This window comes from Chelonia mydas, chromosome 8 (assembly GCF_015237465.2).
Source record: "Chelonia mydas isolate rCheMyd1 chromosome 8, rCheMyd1.pri.v2, whole genome shotgun sequence".
NCBI classification, from domain to species: domain Eukaryota; kingdom Metazoa; phylum Chordata; order Testudines; family Cheloniidae; genus Chelonia; species Chelonia mydas.
The window spans coordinates 65,019,810-65,034,584 of record NC_057854.1 but is presented as its reverse complement, the minus strand read 5'-3'; the positions used below and the strand labels follow the sequence as shown (position 1 = coordinate 65,034,584).

Sequence of the window (14,775 nt, the reverse complement as noted above, 5' to 3'; positions counted from 1 at the left end):
CAAAAAAAAAAAAAAAAGTGAAACTAAACCACACAATACTTGTATGTTGGTATAAAGAGGAAAAAGGAAACAATTTTTACTAAGAAAAATAATTGACAATCTAGCAACTAGCTAATGTGTTTTGACTAAGTAGTCGCTGGCACGCCACTTTTACACATCAGCATACTTCATTCGTTTTTTCTCATGTGTATTTAAGAGTATTTTCTCCTTTTTGCTACTCAAAACCCTGAAACAATAAGGTACAGGTACTTAATGATACAGCATCAAGATACAGAAAATATTTCCAGAATGTTTACTCAGAAGAACTAAGAACATGTAGGACTTCATAGTGAGATTACTGTACTTAAATATTAAGGTTTAATGCACCATATTTATACATCCCATTTGTCAGCAGTAAAGGCACAAAAGAAACAGCATCTCGTTTATGTAAACACAAGTATGCTAAGAGTCGACACATTTTTATGTCCAAGGCACCTAATTATAGGAGACTTGCCCTGTGACGCTACAACAAAGGGAAATCAGTACTTAGATGCCAGGATCACAACAGAGGAATCAGGCTAGAACCACACTGTCCCTTTGCTATTCACGGGGGAAATGAACCGGGGCTGCAGGCCACAGAACAGGAACACGCACCACATTTAGACTGGAGGATACCGGGGTGTGGGGCGGGGTAGGAGAGAATGCCAAGATGAATGGGCTTTCGCCAAACCAGCATCAAAGCAGCCAGGCTGTTGTCTCGCCTGTTCCCTTCAGCACCACCCTCCGCTCCACTGTCTAGCAGGAGACCTCCTCCCCTCCTCCCCATGACAGGGGGTCCTGTCATCCACTAGGGCTTCCCCGCTTCAGAGCTCCCGCTGTCACACACACCCCCAGACTCTCTTCTACCCCCCCACCCTTTCTCTGACAGGCCCGCCGCCACCCCACCCCAGCTCCTGCTCCCACTCCCCTCCTCCCGCCCCTCCACGGTTTGCTCCCTCCCAGACACTCTCCTCCCCCGGTGCCTTCCATCACCCCATCTCGGGAGGTGCCAGTCTGGCCCCCGCAGGAAGGGGTCCCCAGCAGGCCAGGACTCTCCCTAGGCAGCCCGAGGCTGCTCCCCACGACGCCAGCGGGGACCCACCTGAGGGGGGTCCGGGGGGCCCGGACGCAGAGATAAGCACGGAACGGATGGGAGGGACGCAAAATGGCGGCGGGTCCCTGGCCCAGGAATAAGGGGGTCCAGTTCGGCGTCTGCCCCGACCCTACGGCTCCGCTTCTGGCTGCTCCGGCTCCCTGACTGCGGTTGTCAAGCGGCTCCGCCAATCGGGGCCCGGCAGCGCCGCTCCTCAGGCCCCGCCCCGCGCCGGTGCGGGGTGACCGCGCAGCCGCTGGAATGGAAACGGGAGACGGGGAGGGGCAGGGGCGGCTGCTCCGTGGGGAGGGGACAGGGATGGAGGGGGCGGGGGAAGCCGGGTGCATCGGTTTCCCGCTGTCCTAGGAAGTTCTGAGGAGGGGCTGAGGCTGCTGGGCGCCCGTCTGGGGCCGTAACAGGAGCGTTGGGCGGGCCCCGGCCGGGACCCTCTGACACCCGCTGCTGGTCCGGACAGAACCGATGGGGAAGGCGGAAAGAAGCGGGCCCCGCTGCAGGCGGCTGCGGTGGGGAAGGAGCGTTACCTGCACCCGCGGGCCCCCCGGAGTACGGACGTTGCGGCTGGAAACACGAGCTCGCCTTGAAGGCAGCTGCGAAAACGGTTCACGTTTTAGGACAACGTAGAAGGAAAAGTTCTTCTGAAGTGGTCACTCGGCTTGGAGCTGGGAGAGAGCTGTGCAGCCCCAGAAACTAACCCTGGCTAGCAGGGACGTATGCATGTTAATGAAGGAAACTCTGCCGGGTAAATTACTTAATGTGTCTGCCTACGCTTCACCACCTTGTAAAAGATGGTTCATTTTCCTAAATGGTTTGCCATGGCTCTGCCTGGATTCTGCGCTGCTGCACAGTTCACCTGCTCCTGGCACACCGCAGAGCATCTCTGTAGAACTGATTGTCACCTTGAACATTTCCCATCCCTTGCATTAGTCTGGGTGTGCACCGACCAAGCAGGTTTAGTTGAGCCCAGACTTGTAGGTAGGAGTTGGAGACTAGTGTATCTGGAGGAGAGGCAGATCTGCAGAGGTTTTGTGGCTAAGGTACTGGACTGGGACTTAGGAACTCTGGATTCTGTTTTCAACTCTGCTATAGCTAGTAAGGGGTAGCTTTGGGCAGGTCAGTGTGTCTGTGCCTCACTTTCCCGTCTGTAAAATGGTGATAAAAAAGAGTTTCCTGCTTTAGAGGGGTGTTGTATGGATAACTTCATTCATGTTTATGAGGTGCTCAGGTATGTGGTGAATCACATGGAAAAATATATAAATAACCTAGCAGCCAGGAACAAAAGATTCCTCCCATGTCAGACCCACTGCAATCAGCAAAGGACAGGTAGACCACAAATAATGAGCTATCTTGCTCATAATTAAAAGTTGCTGGCACATGGATTTGTTTTGATCTTCTTTGTAAAGTATCTTGTTATAAGACAAAGACCGGAAAGTGTCAAAAGGAGGGTATGATCAAAGCACAAGGTCTCTTAGCTAACTGTCCTTAAATATTCAATGAGTTGAACCACAGTCAGTCTGTGGGTGTAAATTGTTAGCAAAGCAGAGCAGTTTCTACGTAGAATGCTGTGGTTTTTTTAATGTGTTGGCCTGGAGGCAGTGAACATCGGCAAAAATTAGGGCAGGGCCCATGGCATAAGCAAATTGCAATAAGGGATTGACAAGGAAGATAGATTTCAGGTCCAGTGACTGCCAGGAAAGCTCAACGTTATTAGACTATTTTATTTATTTATTTCTGTGCTGCATATCACCATAGTATTCTTTTTCACTGTCCACATATATAGAGTAAATATGTATACACTGATAGCATATGTATGCCTCCAAATACACATCATGAAAATCTAGTCTTTACTAGTTTTGAATGTATTTGCGTTGGGGATGAGTAAAGTATTGCCAGCTGCATGGTGAGTTCCTGGACCTCTCTGCCATCACAGTAAGAGGTGGGGAATCACTTGGCTTTTCCAGAAAAGAACAATGCTCCCTACTACAATATGCATATGTAGGGTTGGGAACCCTAGCTGGCAGACCACATGCCTTTAAAGCTGTGGAGCACTGATGGACAGGTTATCCATCCCACCTCCTTTGCGCTTACTATTGTATAAGAAGAAGAAGAATGGCTGCATGCTTGTGCAGGGGATGTGGGAATTAAGATGCACTCTATGTGTCCTCTTTTTTCACCCCCCCCCCCGATAATGGCTCCATAAAAATGTGCCTTGAAACCTTTGTTTTATTACTATATTGCTCCTTAATCTTTTTGTGGTTTGGCAATATTACTGTAACACTGTTTTGTATGTATAATACTTGCTTAAATATCTTTCAAACTACTGAAAAATCACCTACAATTAATATAGAACAGATGCACTTGTTTCCCTTGGGATAACGCATTATGAACACCAAACAGTGACAGGGTGTGCTTACAATCATATTTCCCTTGTTCATGCAGTGGAGACTTATGGCTTATTGGCAATATATTTAATTACTAGATGTGAGTCCCCCGGTTTTCAGGTTAGTCTTGGAATGTTGTTCTACTGTCTTCTCACATTTTCCTGTGTGCTACAGCAAATATGTTTTTCCTTATTTAATTATGATAACGATCTTTAAAATCTTGAACTGAGGCAGACCACTTCATTCTTGAGACCTTTAATTGGGTGAAATAAATAATTGTTTCCATTTATTAGAGATTTTCATTTTTCAGTGCCTCTTACGTATATTTCAATTTCTTAGTATTAAATTAATCAGTCACATGAGATGGGGTGCAGAAGGGAGTGCTTTAGAGTATTTAGTGCAGCATTTAAAAAAAACAAACCACAAAATGTACCGACACCACATGGATAGTAATAGATATTTCTCACTTCTAACCCTTACAAAATGGACATGTATAACAACTCTGTGGTGAAGAGGGTAGAAGAATGGGAAAATATGACCATCTAAGAGTTTCACTGGAGTACTGGAAGGATTACCACTGATTTCAGTATAGTAGGATTGAGACCTCCCTGGGTCGCTGATTCTGTGAGGCGCTCAATAGCGCACTGAGTCACACCCTGAAAGAAACAATTTGTTTCTGTTTTATTTAGAAACAGCCAAAATGTACAAGAAAAAATAATAAGTCTTTCAACCCTCTTATCCTATTCTCTTTATTTTCTAGAAAGGAATACATAAAAGGATGCCAAACTCTTTGTCCTGTGAAGAGTGATGCAGACAAAGTGCCAGCTACTCAGCAGTGACTTTGCAATTGAAGGGCTATGAATACACGACTTTCAGGTCCTGGAAGGAAGCCCTTCTGTATGATTACAGTTCTGATATCACATTGCATGTAACTTGGCTCTCAGGTAAGATAATGAATGTGTCCATTTACATGTAAAAATATCACTCTGATTCAGAGCTGCCTCATCTCTCATTGGAGTGAATGGGCATTGCAGGTGTTTATTATCAGAAAATATAATGATTTTTAAAAGAATTAAATGCACCATTTAAAAGAAATGTACATATTCTGCAATACATCAGCAACCTGATGGTGCATAAGGAAATGAAAGTGACTATAAACAAGTGGAAACTGGACCTGTTTAGTTTCACTGGCCAAGCTGAGAAAAATGCAAAAAGGTATCTATCAGCATAAATTTTGAAAAATGCATTAATTTTAAATGTTATTTCAGTTTTAATCAGTCAAAGCATTAGCAAAAACACATATGAATTAAAAGAAAAGTCTATCTTGATTTTGTTTGTGGCTAATCCATTAATATTTCGGTGGAGTATGTGGGGGTACAGGTCCTTAGTGCAGATGATTTGTCTCCAGTGGAACCCCTGAGACTCAGTCTTTTGTATTGGGAGTAAGCCTCCCCACCACGCACACAGAGGATGATGAAGAAATTCTGAGTTCAAAGTGGTTACACTTCCATGTGTGGGAGTTACCCCTGTGTGGGGAATACAGGGTCCTTAGGATAGACCAAATCCCTGCAGACTTCTGTCCTCAGAGAAGGTGCAGTTAGCTTCCTTTGAGAGGTCAGCCTGGAAGAACAACAGAGCCTGGATTTGCAGTGTTGTTGTAACTGTGTTGGTCCCAGGATAGTAGAGAGACAAGGTGGGTGAGGTGATTGGACCCACAGACATTGGTCCAATAAAAGACTTTCTCACTTACCTTCTCTTCCGCAAAGGAGCTAGAATTGCTTAGAGAGCCTTCATTGAAACTCGACAACCTTTAGTTCATCTTTGTATTAACAATTCCAGTTTCGAGGTAGATCAAACAACAAAAGATAATCTGCATCCAGATCATTTTAATAACTGTTGACTTGTGTGCTCTTGTCAGGTCTTGTTATACCAGGAGTTAGGTCTGTGATGTTGTGGGAAGGATGAGGCAAATGCTGTTTGATGCATAAAGATTAAGAGCTAATAAAGTACATATTGAGCTTTGAAAGACTCCATTATCAGATTAGCAGTGACATAAAAACATACGTAGCTATTACTGCTTATTTTTGTCAGTCTATGTATACATAAAGCTCATGTACCATAGACATAGTACTTTGTGATGCATCTTATGCGGGTCACAGAAATTCCTTTCAGGATATTTGCTGCCTTCTTGCAGATCCAAGTAATGACAATTTAAGGCTTGTCTACATGGGAAGTCATTCCAGAATAGCTATTCCTGATCAACTGTATCTGTGGATGCTCATATTCTAGAATAAAGTGCTTTATTTTGAATTAGCTTAATCCACAAAATAGATAAAGCGCTCTTATTCCAGAATAAGAACATCTACAGTTGGAGTTAATCAGGAATAGCTGATGTATTTTAAATTCACACCCTACCTTATTCCATATTAACTTTCATTTGTAGACGAGGTCTTATTCTTAAATATATATCACATCCACATGTTTAGTGAGTTTTGGGAAGAGCTTGGAGGGATTTCTTTTTGTAAAATTTCTTAGTAGAACTGTTTCAGAGTAGCAGCCGTGTTAGTCTATATCCGCAAAAAGAAAAGGATTTAAATTTTGTTAGTCTCTAAGGTGCCACAAATACTCCTTTTCTTTTAGTAGAACTGTTAATTCCACTTTCCTGCCCTCTATCTCAAGGTCCCATAGCTTGATCAGTCTTTCTGGCCTATCATTATGTCCAGGGATCTTAGAAATCCATTTGCCACAGAAGAACGCAGAATTTGCGTCTTTACAGAGAATCTTTAGTTTTTACATTTTGTGAAAAAATAAAAACATGTATTAACTAAATTTTACTAAAAGTACCAATGTCCCTTATTTAATGCATGTAACCTCCCCCTCTTGTGGTTGATTTTTGAATGTGCTTTAAATTTACATAGCTAAACATATAATAAACTGCTTCTGATATATACAGCTTAGTGTTTTAATGCATCTCAAATTTCACTTCAGTCGCCAAATGTAAGTTAATTAAAAGTTATGAAAAGATGCCAGAAACTTTAAAAATCATCCCTGAAGACAGTGTCATTGAGTTTGGCAAGGGCAAATTTCATGTTGATGTTAATGTGCTGTTCTGTAGCGTATGCAGCAGTGCTGTAAATTTCATTTGAAAGCAAACAGTTGTGGAACATATGGAAAGCGCTAAACAAACTGAATGAAAAGAAATGAAAACAAGAGGCTGAAACGGTAGGGCCACTGACAACGGTAAAGAAACAATATACTGTGACTAGATCACTCCAGCATTTTTGTGCATTTAAAAAAAAAAAACAATTTTCTGACAATAGAGAACAGACATAGAAGTATTTGGTATATGTAAAAATACACATTGCAATTCTATTAATTTTATTAAAATGATTGATGGCACTGGTAGACTTTGAACTTGCTGGAAAATTGTAAATATATCAATAAGACATTGTGTTCAACTGATCCCTATATATATAGTGGCTAGGGCAACTAAAGTTCAGTGTTTTATTTTAATCATGCAAAACACAGATTTTTATGTTTTTTTTTTTTTTTATCAGAGAATTTTTTTTTTATATCACGGAAAACTAGGATCCCTGAATATTGCTCTTCAGTTAGCCAGGGGAGTCACTAAAGAGTAAGGTCTGAAGAACTCCCTCTCTTAAAAAACAGAATTGAATGCTTTGGATCCAGTGTTCCCAAATCTTGCTGGTCAGCGAGGACTCCCCTAGACTCTCAAGGCCAAATTGAAGGTGAGTCTTCTTCTGGCCCTTTCATTGTTTTTGTGTGGCTCCCTTGGCTTACTTAGCTCTCTTAGGGTATGTCTACACTACGAAATTAGGTCGATTTTATAGAAGTCGATTTTTAGAAATCGATTTTATACAGTCAGTTGTGTATGTCCCCACTAAGCGCATTAAGTCGGCGGAGTGCATCCTCACTACCGTGGCTAGCATCGACTCATGGAGCGGTGCACTGTTGGAAGCTATCCCACAGTTCTTCCCACAGTCTCCGCTGCCCATTGGAATTCTGGGTTAAGCTCTCAATGCCTGATGGGGCAAAAACATTGTCACGAGTGGTTTTGGGTACATGTCGTCAGTCTCTCCTCCCTCCCCGTGAAAGCAACTGCAGACAATCATTTTGCACCTTTTTTCTTAGGTTACCCGTGCAGACGCCATAGCATGGCAAGCATGGAGCCCGCTCAGCTCACTGCTGCTGTTGCGAGCATTGTAAACACCTCGCGCATTGTACTGCAGTATGTACAGAACCTAGCTAAGAGATGGCAGCACGAGGACGATTGTGAGAAGAACATGGACACAGACGTTCCTGAAAGCACGGGATGTGGCAATTGGGACATCTTGGCGGCAGTGGGGCTGGTTGATACAGTGGAATGCCGATTCTGGGCCCGGCAAACAAGCACAGACCTGAGAGTCCACATAGTCTTGCAGGTATGGGATGATTCCCAGTGGCTGCAAAACTTTCTCGTGCATAAGGCCACTTTCCTGGAACTCTGTGAGTTGCTTTCCCCTGCCCTGAAGCACAGGAATACCAAGATGAGAGCTGCCCTGACAGTTGAGAAGCGAGTGGCAATAGCCCTGTGGAAGCTTGCAATGCCTGACTGCTACTAGTCAGTCGGGAATCAATTTGGAGTGGGCAAATCTACTATGGGGACTGCTGTGATTCAAGTAGCCAATGTAATCACTGATGTTCTGCTATCAAGGGTAGTGACTCTGGGAAATGTGCAGGTCATAGTGGATGGCTTTGCTGCAATGGGTTTCCCTAACTGTGGTGGGCCGATAGACGGAACGCATATCCCTATCTTGGCACCGGACCACCTTGCCAACCAGTATATAAACCACAAGCGGTACTTCTCAATGGTGCTGCAAGCACTGGTGGATCACAAGGGACGTTTCACCAACATCAAAGTGGGATGGCTGGGAAAGGTGCATGACGCTCGGAATCTTTAGGAACTCCGGGCTGTTTGAGCAGCTGCAAGAAGGGACTTACTTCCCAGACCAGAAAATTACTGTTGGGGATGTTGAAATGCCTATAGTTATCCTTGGAGACCCAGCCTACCCCTTGCTTCCATGGCTCATGAAGCCATACACAGGCAGCCTGGACAGTAGTCAGGAGCTGTTCAACTATAGGCTGAGCAAGTGCAGAATGGTGGTAGAATGTGCCTTTGGACATTTAAAAGCTCGCTGGCACGGTTTGCTGACTAGGTTAGACCTTGGCACAACCAATATTCCCATTGTTATTGCTGCTTGCTGTGTGCTCCACAATATCTGAGCGAGTAAGGGGGAGACGTTTATGGCATCAGAGAGGCTTTGAAAATCAGTTTCATGACTGGCCAGGCTACGGTGTGACAGTTGTGTGTGTTTCTCCTTGATGCAAACCCGCCCCCTTTGTTGATTTTAATTCCCTGTAAGCCAACCACCCTCTCCCCTTCCATCACAGCTGGCAAAGGAAATAAAGTCGCTATTGTTTTGAAACCGTGCATTCTTTCTTTATTAATTTTAAAAAAAGGGAGATAACTGATAAGGTAGCCCAGGTCGGGTGGGGGAGGAGGGAAGGACAAGGGCACATTGCTTATTGTAGCCACGTGGCTATGGGATGACCCCTCCCCCTGCCGCGTGGCTATGGGATGATCCCTTTTAGCCAAGCGCAAACATACCAGCATGAATGGGTTCCTTTTACTGTTCCCTTACAAAAATTCCCCTATTTCAACCAGGTGACCACGAATGATATCACTCTCCTGAGGCTAACACAGAAAGATAAAGACTGAATGTTGCTTGAATGCAACCAAAACCCAGGACCATTTGCTGCCATGCTTTGTGCTGCAATGATTCCAGACTACTTGGTACTGGCTTGGTGTGGTAAAGTGTCCTACCATGGAGGACGAAATAAGGCAGCCCTCCCCAGAAACCTTCTGCAAAGGCTTTCAGAGTACCTCCAGGAAAGCTTCATGGAGATGTCCCTGGAGGATTCCCACTCCATCTCCAGAGGTGTTAACAGACTTTTTCAGTAGCTGTACTGGCCGCGAATGCATCCCAAGTCTTTAGGGCAAATCAAACATTAAACACTATTGCTTTTAAACCCTGTACTGTAGTTACAAATGTGCACTCACCAGAGATGCCTTCTCCGTCTTCAGGGTCGGGGATCCTGCCTTGGGAGGGTATTGGCTCCAGGGTGATGAAAAGGTCCTGGCTGCCGGGGAGAACGGATTCACCGCTTGCCTGCTGCACGTTCTCCTCCTCCTCTTCCTTATCCACAAAATCCTCTTCCCTGTTGCGTGAGACTCCCCCCTTGCAGGTGCCCACGGACAGTGGTGGGGTAGTGGTAGGGTCTCTTTCCCCCTCCCCCTGCCCCCCCCCCAAATGCCATGCAGCTGATCATGGAAGCAGCATTTATGGGGCTCTGATCTAGAGCAATCGTTTGCCTCCTTTGTCTTTTGGTAGGCTTGCCTGAGCTCCTTGACTTTCACACAGCACTGCTGTGTGTCCCTGTTGTAGCCTCTGTCCATCATGGCCTGTGTGATTTTGGCATATATATTAGCATTTCTTCTTTTTGATCGGAGTTCTGTCTGCACAGATTTTTCTCCCCATACAGCAATCAGATCCAGTGTCTCCCGTTCGCTCCATGCTGGAGCTCATTTGCGATTCTGGGGGGACTGTATGGTCACCTGTGCTGCTGAGCTCACCACGCTGACCAAACAGGAAATGAAATTCAAAAGTTCCTGGGGCTTTTCCTGCGTACCTGGCTAGTGCATCGGAGTTGAAAGCACTGGCCAGAGTGGTCACATTGGAGCGCTCTGGGATAGCTCCCGGAGGCCAGTAACATTGATTTGCATCCACACTACCCCAAATTTGACCGAGCAAAGTGGATTTTAACACTACTCCTCTTGTCGGGGAGGAGTACAGAAGTCAATTTTAAGAGCCCTTTAGGTCAATGGAATGGGGTTGCTTGTGTAGACGCATTCATTATAAAATTGACCTAACGTGGCTAAATTCGACCTAACCCTGTAGTGTAGACCAGGGCTTAGATTCACGCTTATTGTCAACATGTAACTTACATAACCCAATGAGAATGACTGTGAGGGAATCTTAGCTGGTGTAATTCACAAGAAGATAGGAATGTAGTTGCTTTTCTTTCTAGCAGGAAGGTGTAAGTTTAAAGTAGCCCCATCACTAATTGTAACTTACCTCTTCTTCTGGCTCCTCTACATGTGAGAAGCCCTCTTTAAACTGTCTTTTACATCAGTAAGTGTAGGTGAGCAGGTCTAAGAGTCTGCATGTACCTCACTTTACCCGTCAGCTTTGATTCCACAATGGTAATGTTTTGATCTTTTCCTAGAATTGCTGTGTTTAGCTATAGAAAAACTAAATTGTGATTTCTTTATAAGAAAAGAGAGAGAAGCTGTGGAGGTATAGAATGGTTTCCTTTAAATTGTTGGACTTCTATAAAGTCCAAATTTAGAATAAGATAATTTGAAGTCTTATTTAAAATGCAGGATACTTGGAATGTCACAGTTTGAAAAGCTTAGCTAACTAAACATAAGCTGACAGTACACTTGGAAGGGGTTATGGATCTCAAGGTCACACTTTATGGCCACACTTCTTTAAGGACTTCTTTTGCTCAGCTCTCAAAAACACTAGAAAGTGGCATAGAAATGCTGTTTTAGTATCAGCAATGATACAACTAGATAGGTCTGCAAGGGCCAAGGTTTTAACATCTTTATTTAATAAAAATAATAGAGCAACTGGAAAAAGGTATCTGCAGATAGCTAGGGCTAGATCCTCATCTACAGGCAAGATATGCTCTGCATAGCTGTGGGTCGGGAAATAAAGGTAGTTCTAAATCACCATCTGTTTCCCTTGGTCCCAGGGCTGGTCCTCTCCCTAGAGCTGAGCCACAGTGGTGTGCTAAGTTACACTTAGCTGCCTATCAACCAAAAGGGTCATTCTGTCTGCTGAGGATCACTGAGGTGTAGAGATATAAGAATGGCCATACCGGGTCAGACCAAAGGTCCATCCAGCCCAGTATCCTGTCTGCCGACAGTGGCCAATGCCAAGTGCCCCAGAGGGAGTGAACCTAACGTGTAATGATCAAGTGATCTCTCTCTTGCCATCCATCTCCACCCTCTGACAAACAGAGGCTAGGGACACCATTCCTTACCAATCCTGGCTAATAGCCCTTAATGGACTTAACCTCCATTAATTTATCTAGTTCTCATTTAAAGCCTGTTAGAGTCCTAGCCTTCACAATCTCCTCAGGCAAGGAGTTCCACAGGTTGACTGTGCGCTGTGTGAAGAAGAAAACCTGCTGTCCATTAATTTAATTTAGTGGCCCCCAGTTCTTATATTATGGGAACAAGTAAATAACTTTTCCTTATTAACTTTCTCCACACCACTTATGATTTTATATACCTCTATCATATCCCCCCTTAGTCTCCTCTTTTCCAAGCTGAAAAGTCCTAGCCTCTTTAATCTCTCTTCATATGGGATCCTTCCAAACCCCTAATCATTTTAGTTGCCCTTTTCTGAACCTTTTCTAATGCCAGTATATCTTTTTTGAGATGTGGGGACCACATCTGTACGCAGTATTCAAGATGTGGGAGTACCATGGATTTATATAAGGGCAATAAGATATTCACCGTCTTATTCTCTATCCCTTTTTAAATGATTCCTAACATCCTATCCTCTTTTTTGACTGCCACTGCACACTGCGTGGACGTCTTCAGAGAACTAACCACGATGACTCCAAGATCTCTTTCCTGATTAGTTGAAGCTAAATTAGCCCCCATCATATTATATGTATAATTGGGGTTATTTTTTCCAATGTGCATTACTTTACATTTATCCACATTAAATTTCATTTGCTATTTTGTTGCCCAATCACTTAGTTTTGTGAGATCTTTTTGAAGTTCTTCACAGTCTGCTTTGGTCTTCACTATCTTGAGCTGTTCAGTATCGTCTGCAAACTTTGCCACCTCACTGTTTACCCCTTTCTCCAGATCATTTATGAATAAGTTGAATAGGATTGGTCCTAGGACTGACCCTTGGGGAACATCACTAGTTACCCCTCTCCATTCTGAAAATTTACCGTTTATTCCTACCCTTTATTCCCTGTCTTTTAACCAGTTCTCAATCCATAAAAGGATCTTCCCTCTTATCCCAGGACAACTTAATTTACATAATATTCTGCCCCTTTCTTGCAGGAATTCCCTCTGCTGCAGGCAGTGGGGTTAGTGGGTGGCATAAAGCTGCTATGCCATCTGTGAAACCTCTGTGAAGCTGGTGCACATGACAGCCGCCCTTCACACAGGATAAATGCAAGAAGCAGTTAAGCGCCTTTTTGGAGTAGGATAGCTGAAAAAATAAGAGCCATCCCCCAACACACATGCCTCATGCAAGGCTGGTGAGAAACTGAACTATGGGGGAAGAAGGGTTTTGCTGGACATTGTTTGATGGAAGTGTTTCTGGGAGTAGGACTGCATCAAAGAAATATCTTTTGTATTCATCAATTTCTCCTCCTAACAGAAACAACCCATAGGATTCTGAATATTGGGTAACTGCTGGCTAACTGTTCAGGCCACAAAAAGCAACATCCCCCACCTAAAGGGACTATTTAGGAAGCCAGTTAGGATGGCTTCCTGGGTACTTGAGTGGAGCTAAGAATGAGGCTCATATAATCTCTCTGTATTTAACCAAATTGTGAGGAGAGTAAGAAATTTTAACAGTGTAAGTACACTCTGAGAGCTACCAAGTATCCCATTTGCCCTTTATAGCCAATGAGATTTTCAGGGTGTTCAACATCTATGAAATTCAGGTATTTAAAGTAGTTCTGCCAATTTAAAAGAAAAAAATTGACTTCAAACTTTTGGGAACAGTGATGTTCTTATTAAAATAACTTTATAGTGTTTAATTGTCTTCATTTTTATGTTCTCAGGCTTCAAGAACTATCCAAATTGTATTAGTAGAGTTTCATGGTGGAATTAGAATTCCTATGAAACATGTTGAAATATATGAATGAGCATCCATTTGACCTGATTTAAGTCCATTAAATAGATCAAATAAAAATTTGCCTATTTTAGAATTCATGTTTTTATGTGGGAATATTCTCTGAATTCTAAATTACAAAATTAAAAAAATTTCAGTCATGAGAAATAAAAATTGTTTTTCAATTCTTTGAAAGTCATTGACAGACTGTCTGCTCGTAGTTAGCTAACAATTTGTCCCCCAGATTTGCAGATATGGCGGAGAACAAAAATATCCCAGGGCCCATTTATCTCCTCCACAGATTATTCCTTTGTATAAAAGGAATTTCCTGGGTTTGCACTCAGTAGGCTTTTTTACCTCACTGTTGTGTTTAGAGAGTGGAGTATGCTATCTTGCAGAATGAGTAGACGCCTCAGGCCAAGGAACCAAAATATCTCCTATGATTTTCCAGGACCATCATGCAGAGGTGATTTTGCTCTTTTTTGTAAAGATAATGGTCCCTGAAGAAAGGTTTTTATAGTGCATATTTATAGAAATAATTTCCGACAGACCAAAGATTAAATTTAAATTTCAATTTAGAATGTAAAAGGTCTATCATGGGCTGTGTGATTAAAATGTAATTGTGTTGGATAGGAAGTTTCTGACTCTTTGGTTACATGGTCAGTCATGCTGACAATTATTGTATGCAGTATGTCAGCATAGATACATTATTTCACCTGACGTGGCAGCCTGGCCCCAAAATCAAGATCACGGGGATTTACCTTACTTTCATCTGCTGTAGTGAGAGAAGAAAATTATAAATGAATAAAAAGGATACAAGCACTGTAAACAAAAAAATCCACAAACCACATGCCAACAGAAATGCATCCAAGTATTCTAGAGATGATTTGGCCATCACTGTTATCATGTTAGGGTTTAATAAGCCTGGACAAGGAATCCACTAGCAGTAGGTTTAACAGTTGTCTTGATGATTCAATAGCAGTGACTTCACTTCCCATGGAATTGAATTTTCTGGAATATAATCACCACTTCTGCTTATTTTAAAGTCTTGTTTGAACGAGGCCAAACATCACCTTTTAACTTTGTGTGGTAGCCCTCAGATCTGGAAAAAGGGGATGTGTGTGTGTCCCTTTATTCCAGTTCCTTATTTTCTTGCAGAATTCACTTTTTAGTCCATTAGATTGGTAAAAAGATGCTGTCCTATGGTGGTGAACCAGCAGGCTCTTTCTGCCATGACCAGATTGTCTGCATATTTTGTTGGAATATCTCTGGT

At 43.2% G+C, this 14,775-nt stretch overlaps 1 protein-coding gene and 1 long non-coding RNA gene across 5 annotated transcripts in view; one reads left to right on the top strand and one right to left on the bottom strand.

Moving 5' to 3' along the window:
- Nucleotides 1–1,485, bottom strand: part of WDR47 (WD repeat domain 47) — a 39,701-nt gene extending 38,216 nt beyond the window's left edge. The window contains exon 1 of one of the 4 annotated variants that reach the window (XM_037906998.2): nt 1,121–1,485. The gene's annotated coding sequence lies outside the window, so the exon portion shown is untranslated. The remainder of the gene's footprint in view (nt 1–1,120) is intronic. The other 3 variants (XM_037906999.2, XM_043521529.1, XM_043521530.1) reach the window with 3 other exon arrangements.
- LOC114018313 lies at nt 1,393–7,908 on the top strand. Its single transcript, XR_005226616.2, has 4 exons — nt 1,393–1,871; nt 4,271–4,454; nt 7,068–7,259; nt 7,663–7,908. It is a non-coding gene; the product is annotated as an uncharacterized LOC114018313 (long non-coding RNA).
- Nucleotides 7,909–14,775: the final 6,867 nt, after the last annotated feature.